At 46.1% G+C, this 7,854-nt stretch overlaps 1 protein-coding gene across 2 annotated transcripts in view; it reads left to right on the top strand.

Moving 5' to 3' along the window:
- Window positions 1–1,820: 1,820 nt before the first annotated feature.
- TP53INP2 (tumor protein p53 inducible nuclear protein 2) overlaps window positions 1,821–7,854 on the top strand; it is a 33,244-nt gene continuing 27,210 nt past the window's right edge. The window contains exon 1 of one of the 2 annotated variants that reach the window (XM_081866810.1): window positions 1,821–2,162. The gene's annotated coding sequence lies outside the window, so the exon portion shown is untranslated. Of the gene's footprint in view, window positions 2,163–2,368; window positions 2,515–7,854 lie in introns of those variants that run through there. The other variant, XM_081866811.1, reaches the window with a different exon arrangement.

The raw sequence follows: 7,854 nt of genomic DNA, 5'->3' as shown, positions 1-7,854 counted from the left end.
TATGCAGGCAGATGGTGAGCTGTGCTATCTCAAAATCTTGAATATGGCATTGTGCACATGGGCTAGTCCTACTAAAAGTTTTATTTTTGTGACCTTGTGCATCTGGACTTGGCCTTCATTTGAATCACTGGCACCAGACCAATGAAGAGTCTAGTGTCACCTTTGAAACTACAGGTGAAACTCGGAAAATTAGAATATTGTGGAAAAGTTCATTTATTTCAGTAATTCAACTTAAAAGGTGAAACTAATATATGAGATAGACTCATGACATGCAAAGCGAGATATGTCAAGCCTTTATTTGTTATAATTGTGATGATCATGGCATACAGCTGATGAAAACCCCAAATTAACAATCTCAGAAAATTAGAATATTAAATGAAATCAGCAAAACAAGGACTGCAAATAGAGCAATATTGGACCTCTGAGAAGCAGAAGCATGCATATGTACTCAGTACTTGGTTTGGGCCCCTTTTGCATCAGTTACTGCCTCAATGTGGTGTGGCATGGATTCTATCAGCCTGTGGCACTGCTGAGGTGTTATGGAAGACCAGGAAGCTTCAACAGCAGCCTTCAGCTCTTCTGCATTGCTCGGTCTCATGTCTCTCATCTTTCTCTTGGCAATGCTCCATAGATTCTCTATGGGGTTCAGGTCAGGTGAGTTTGCTAGCCAATCAAGCACAGTAATCCCATGGGCACTGAACCAGGTTTTGGTACTTTTGGCAGTGTGGGCAGGTGCCAAAGTCCTGCTGGAAAATGAAGTTAGCATCCCCATAAAGCTCGTCTGCGGAAGAAAGCATGGAGTGCTCCAAAATCTCCTGGTAGACAGCTGCGTTGACCCTGGACTCAATGAAGCACAGTGGACCAACACCAGCTGATGACATGGGTCCCCAAATCTCTTTTCTGATGAGAGCAGCTTTTGCATCTCATTTGGAAACCAAGGACCCAGAGTCTGGAGGAAGAACGGGGAGGCACACAATGCCAGATGCTTGAAGTCCAGTGTGAGGTTTCCACAGTCTGTGTTGATTTGGCCTTCCAGCCTCAAAATCCTGGAATACACGAGAGTCCACCATCTTCTGAGGCAGTGTACGTCCCACTGTCAGTCAGGTGGCACAAATCTCCCCTGTTGACCAGGGCTGAGGAACCTCCATATTACCCTCCAGAAACTGCTGAACTCCCACCAGCCCCCACCAACATGGCCAATGGTCAGGAATGATCGGATGTCGGTGGACTCCAACTCCTGAGGGCCAAATCCCTACAGACCAATCTTCTATCACATACATACAAGCCACACCTAACAGATAACTATTTCTTAACTTCAATAAGCGCGACAGTCCCGCAGTTCAACCGTGACAGTCCTGTAGAAAAACTTTTTTTATTTCGATGGGGAAACTTTAGCGCAGAGGGAGATCTTGGAATGGTCCCGATCTCCACCCGCTCGAGTTACAAGTTTTCAGGGAGCAGCCGGACACACTTTCTTCAATCTACCCCAAGTCTTTTCGGGAGGGATGCGTCCTCTTTTTTCCGGCTCCCCGCCCTCCCCCGGCAAATCCCGGGCCCCACTGACCACACGGCACCCAGCAGTGCACAGGATCCTACCTCTACCACAGCCTCACCGCGAGCCCTCCCCGTTTCCCCTCCACGGGTCCCAGCGCTCACGTGGAGCGCTAAGAGCTCCCCCCACCGCTGCGCCAAAGCCCCGCCTTCCAGCCGTTGTCCGCCTCCCATTGGCTGCAGAGAGAGGCTGCCGCTCCGGCGGCGGGCGGGCCCCTTTGTGACGCCACGATCAGCTGTTTGAACGTTCTAATTTCTGAGCCGAGATCAACCGGGGATTCAGCAATAACAGAAAAAAAAATAATACCAAGACTACAGCCAGGGGAGGGAGGGCGTCCGGACGCGAGGGCAGCTGCTTGCAGTTTGCAAATGGTGCATATCTTCTGAGAAGACCTGAGACACCATTCACATCACCACACCTCCTGCTCTTCCTCCTCCTGCATCCTTTTTGGGGGGGAGGGTCTTTTTTTTAATCGTTTCTATTATTGATTTCAATTAAAACTACCTCACAGACTCTGCCTAAAGCTGGTGCTTAATAATAATAATCTTGTGGGTTTTCTTTTTGTGTGTGTGGTGTTGTTTACAAAACATTTGATGACATAAAAGGCAAGGTAAGTGCTGTTCTACTCCCCCCCCCGCTCCCCCAATTCCCTTTGCCCAGGGCGGTTGGTTTATTTCCAAACTTGTATTTTTGTGGCGAAAGGGAGCTTGCGAGTTATTTTTGTTTTGCTGCTGTCGACGTTTTAAGAGTCCATCCTTTGCATGTAGTGTGTGTATGAGAGAGAGAGGGACGTTCATCTCAGATATCGATTTCCCTTCTGGTGTGCCATTTGAATTCCCTTTTGTATTTGACAGTCTCTATGCGGCCGGGTGCTTCGCTTTATGTTTCTCAATATGTTGTTATGGACGCGTTGCGATTTCATCCTCTGGTTGGCAGGGAACTCACGAATACATTATATTGAGGTAGGAGACCTTCTAAACCTCAGGAGGGACAGATCTTTGTGTTGAGTTTAGAAGCAGGCTATCTTGACCTCTAGAGTCACCAGGGAGAGAGAGACTGGGGGTCTGGAAGGGGGCGGGAGACGACGAAGAAAGGCTCCTGTTTACTTCGTCCTTTGCTTTGGCTTGCAAATGAAAAATTAACATATGTGGTGCGTGTATCTATATATCTGAGTATTCTCATCGTAGGTTTTTGAGAGTAAAATATCCCACTTTAAAACCGGATCCCCGAATGTAAGTAATTACAGAATCATTAATGATCATGGTTGCTCTTTTATGATTTTGAAGAGCCTTCGGTAATAAACAAAAGGCTGCGCAAGAGACAGCCAGGAATAATAGGCTGGGGTTCGGGATCTGACTGGTTTGTAACTGACTCTCTTTCTTAGCTTCAAAATGCAGAAAGAGCCTTTTGTCTTGACTGTCTCCGGCTATTAACAACAACCAAATGTTGCAGATATTAATAATACACTGGGAAGGTGATGCGGGTGGGGAGGGAGAGGCGAAGGAGCGGAAAGAAGGCAAAACATCCCCTTGTTTGTGTGGAGCTTGTCTCATTGAGGTCATAACAGGCGAATGGAAAATGTTCATCATAATCAACTGCAGATCAGTGGGGTGGGTTGGCTGCCTGCTTTTTCGCTCAGCTGTTTCCTTGAGAGCAAGCTCTTGTTACCCACTGCAATCCTGCCAGCTACCGCTGCATATGGGCTCCTAATGCAAAATGCGGACTTCGATTTGTTGTCCTTGGCGTCACTCCCGCCGGGTGTTTGTTCAAAAAATAAAAACGGGAAGAGTTCTGGCTTGTGTGTGACTCTTTGCAAGCGAACTACGAACGTGCCTTATTGGATCGCCTCTTGGCTTATAGTTTATAAACCGAGCGTGCACTTGTGGATCGGGGTGCGGTGGAGGGCAGGGAAGGCGAGAACCCGCAGCGTCCGGCCTTCTATGGAAATGTATCTCCGCGCCAAGAGCAAAGGGCGAACGGATGCGCTGTGGTGGCGTAACAACAACAAGCTTTCGTGACCTATGCGAGTCCCCCCACTTCGTCAGGCTTGCAGGAGGCAGGATCGGGGCCCGGGTCTCTCCTCTCGACGTAGGTAAAAGGGAACAAAAGGCAGAGCTGTTGAAACGACAAACAAGGCGTCGTGTTTCCTCGACCTGGAGGACCAGCCGCCGCTCTGCGCTCAGTCAGTTTCACGGCCCTGCTTGATTCTTAACATTCCCTTGTCTTTGCCTCTTTTGTTACTTGTTTCTCCACCAGCGGATTAAGATTAAAGGTTGATCTCAGCCCCCGCCCCCATTGGCTGCCTGGGATTGGAAGCCTGGGGTGACGTCGCTGTCATTTGCATATGACATTGAGACGTCACCAAGGCCGGCCCTTTCTAATCCTTCCCTCCCGCGCGTATTGAAGTTGTCCTCTTTTGACCTGCTGTGTGGAAGGCTGCCATATACTGGAGAGCGCTGAAGATCGGTGCATTGCATTTCTTTGATAATTCGGTGGGCAGAGGACTGCATGGAGCAATGTCATGTTATTTTGTATTTGCACTGCCGAGCAAGAAGCTCGTAGGGTCGGTGTCACAGCAAATAAAGCACCTAAGGGAAGGATGACTAGGGCTCGGTGTGCCTCTCCTTTGGTCCACTTTACTCATCATCTTTTTTTTATAGCTTTGAGTGGTAGTTTGGATTTTGGGCTCATTCAGCATGTTATATTTTAACACATAATTTAATTGTGGGCGTAGCTGAGAAGAGGAGGGGCAGTAGCTCAGTGGTGGAACACCGGCCTGGCTTGCAGAAGGGCTGTGGCTAGATCCTCAGCCTCTGAAAGAGATCCCTTGCCTGAAGCCCTGGAGAGCTGCTGCCAGTCCGTGTAGACAATGCTGAACTAGGTGGACTAGTTGTCTGACTTAATATAAGGCAGCTTCCTGTGTCCATATCTTCCCAGAAAAGCAAAATTCTTTACGCACTATTAAAGCAGAATAGCCGAATGTGCAAAAGAATGCTGGGCTGCTTGTGGAGAATTCAGGATGTGAGCCCAACAGAAAATGTGTTGATGTATTTATTATTACATTTATGTCCCACCTTTCCTCCACAGAGCTCAAGGTGTTTTTTCACATCTCCACTTTATCCTCAGGACAACCATGTGAGGTGGGGTTAAGCTGAGAGGCAGTTACTGGCCCATGGCCATCAAGTGAGCTTCATGGCTAAATCAGGATTTGAACCCTGGTTTTCTAGGTCCTAGTTCAATGCTCTAATCATCACACCACCTAGCCAGCATTTGAAACCATTGTTCATTCCTGCATATTAGTACATGAAAGGCCTTGCTTTGCTATGGAGATTTTTTAAACAGTTAGAGCCCCCTCCAGTGTAATTAATGCAGCACACATGCAGTCATGCCCAATAATTTGGTTAGCTTGCTGCTTTTAACATAGGTTCTTTTGGGGGCCTTAGACTAGTCCAGCTTTGGATAACTTGCAAGAGGGGCAATGCTGGCACTGACAGTATATATGGTTAGGAAGTTTATCACATTCCCTTTTGATGTTCAGCTGGTCTGGTGTCTGTTTTTCACAAGTGATAATTAAACCTGATTTGTGGGTGACAAAAAGGCCAGAGGCACCAGTGTTGGAGCTGAAGTGCCTGGTCCTTTATTGATTTGTGTGTTAAAGTTGATGGCTGTTGCAATGAAACTGTAGTGTAGTCACCGCTCCGAGTTTTACCCCCTGTAGTTGCATGGCTCTAGGGAAAAGATTTAGATGTTCATTTGTATCCATAGGACTACAAGTAACAGACTCCTGCATATCAGCTACTCTGCAGATTAAATGCATAAGCAAACTGCAAAGTTGCAGACACCATATTCATCTATGACCATTCATTTTACAGCTGTGTGACAGGAAGCTATGATGCAGCTGTGTACACACTCCCATTTACTCTGCATCCAGTGTGCTGCTGCTGCAGGTTTGGGAAATGGTATACAGTCGCAGATGTTAGCTGTATCTGCCCTGTCATTTCTTATTAAACCTGGTTTGTGGGTCCTCAATACCAGGAAAGGGCTATGAGCACTTAGAAAAGGATGCTGTGATTACTAAGACCCAGCATGGGTTCCTCAAAAACAAGTCATGCCAGACAAATCTCATTGTTTTCTTTGTTTTTTTGATAGAGCTACAGACTTGATGGATTAGGGGAATGCTGTGGACGTAGTGTATCTTGATTTCAGTAAGGTTTTTGACAAAGTCCCTCATGATACTCTGGTAAAATGTAGACTGGATGAGGTAACTGTCAGGTGGATTTGTAGCTGGTTGGCTGACTAAACCCACAGAGTACTCGCTAATGGTTCCTTGTCATCCTGGAGAAAAGTGGGGTGCAGCATACTGCTGCAGAGTTCTGGGTCCAGGGTTGTTAAACATTGTTATAAATGACGTGGATGAAAGTACTGAGGGGATGCTAATCAAATTTGCAGGTGACATGAAACTGGGAGGTGTACCCATGCCACTGAAGACAGAATTGGGATTCAATATGACCTTAACGTACTGGAGAACTGGCTATAAACCAGCAAAATGAATTTCAATAGGGGCAAATGTAAGGTTCTGCACTTAGGCATGAAGAGCAAGCTGTATAAATATAAGATGGGGAACATCCGGATTGCCAGTTGTACATGTGAAAAGGATCTGGAGGTCTTATAGCTTATAAGCTTAACATAAGTCAACAGTGTGGCATTAACAGAAGCCTTGTACCCTGGTGCTCTGGACCATAGAGTCACAAAGAGTCGGACATGACTAAACGACTAAACAACAAGAAGTGCCCCAGTCAAGGGAAGTAATAGTTCTGCTCTAATTCTGTCTTGGTCAGAGCACACCTGGAGTACTGTGTCCACTTCTGTGCACTACAATTTAAGAAGGATATTGACAATATGGAAGGTGTGAAGAGGAGGGCAAACAAGATGATCAAGGATCTGGAAACCTATCCTTATGAGCAATGGTTGAGGGAGCTGGGTATGTTTAGCCTAGAAAAGAGGAGACTGAGAGGAGATATGATAGCCATCTTCAGATATCTAAAGGGCTGTCATATGGAGAATGGAGCTAGCTTATTTTCTCCTGCCCTGGAGGGTAGGACCTGCATCAATGATTCAAGTTACAAGAAAGGAGATTCCAAATAAACAACAGTAAGAACTTTCTGACAGTAAGTACTGTTTGACAGAGACTTCCATGAGAGGTGGTGGACTCTCCTTCCTTGAAGGCTTTTATGCAGGGGTTAGATGGCCATCTCTCATGTATGACCCAGTTGAGATTCCTGCATTGTGGTCCCTTCCAACTCTACAGTTTTATGAGTCTATAATTCTATGAAACATTGAGGTTTGGTGAATTTCCCTCTAATCCAGCTTCCATCTGTATGAGTACACAGCCACTGTCCTTGAAGGTTATGGGGTAAGCCCACTGCATTAAGAAATGGGAGTTTTTGTGCCTTTATGCATTCTGAAGTTTGGGGTGAAGATTGTGCAATCTAATACTAAACTGTGACACATCAAATCTGCAGTATAAACACCAGTGTGACAGATGAAGCTTCCACCCTCCCAACCACCATGGCCATCCCCTCTTGAGTAGGAGGTGATGAAGATAGAAATTCTCAAGCATCATAAGCACATATTGCCATTCTACAGTGTCATGATGACAGTGGAGGCATTCTTAGATCTATTTTGGAATGTTTTCCTTGGCGAGTCTTGGCATTTGGCTCCAAAGAATTTGGAAAGGGTTTATTTTGGGGGAGCAACGTCTTGATTCTAAATAGGTATTTGCAAAGCTCGTAACAGTTCTGGAAGTCCTGTCCCTGTTAATTACAAAAACAAGAGCAACCCACTCCTTCCTGCCTATTTTGTAATGTTCTTGTGCTTCATTGGTCTTGGTTTCAATTGTGCTTTCTCCCTCCCTCCCTCCTGGTCTTACCTAACAGGGTTATTATGGAGAGCCAGTGATTCACAAAAGAAGGATAACAATATATGCCAGGTTGAGAGGAAGGAGAATAGCTCATTTTCTTTCTGGTTTTAGTTTCCTTTTGCCAAACGAAAACCTCTCCGGAGTTCACTTGGATTTATCAAAATAACGTGCAGCTACCTGACATCATGAAAGCAGTCTCACTATATGCAGAAGATAACTGAAAAAAATATCCAGTTTCCAGGAAGGACAAATACATAAGAAGCTAAGAAGAGCTTGCTGGATCAGGCCAGTGGCCCATCTAGTCCAGCATCATGTTCCCACAGTGGCCGCACGGATATCTGTGGGATCCCTGCTGCCACATCCATTACCTCCTCACCAAACC

The sequence above is a fragment of the Podarcis erhardii genome (assembly GCF_964252035.2).
Source record: "Podarcis erhardii genome assembly, chromosome: 6".
In the NCBI taxonomy this organism is placed as follows: Eukaryota; Metazoa; Chordata; class Lepidosauria; order Squamata; family Lacertidae; genus Podarcis; species Podarcis erhardii.
The sequence above is the reverse complement of the archived record's forward strand: the minus strand, read 5'-3'. Positions and strand labels throughout refer to the sequence as shown.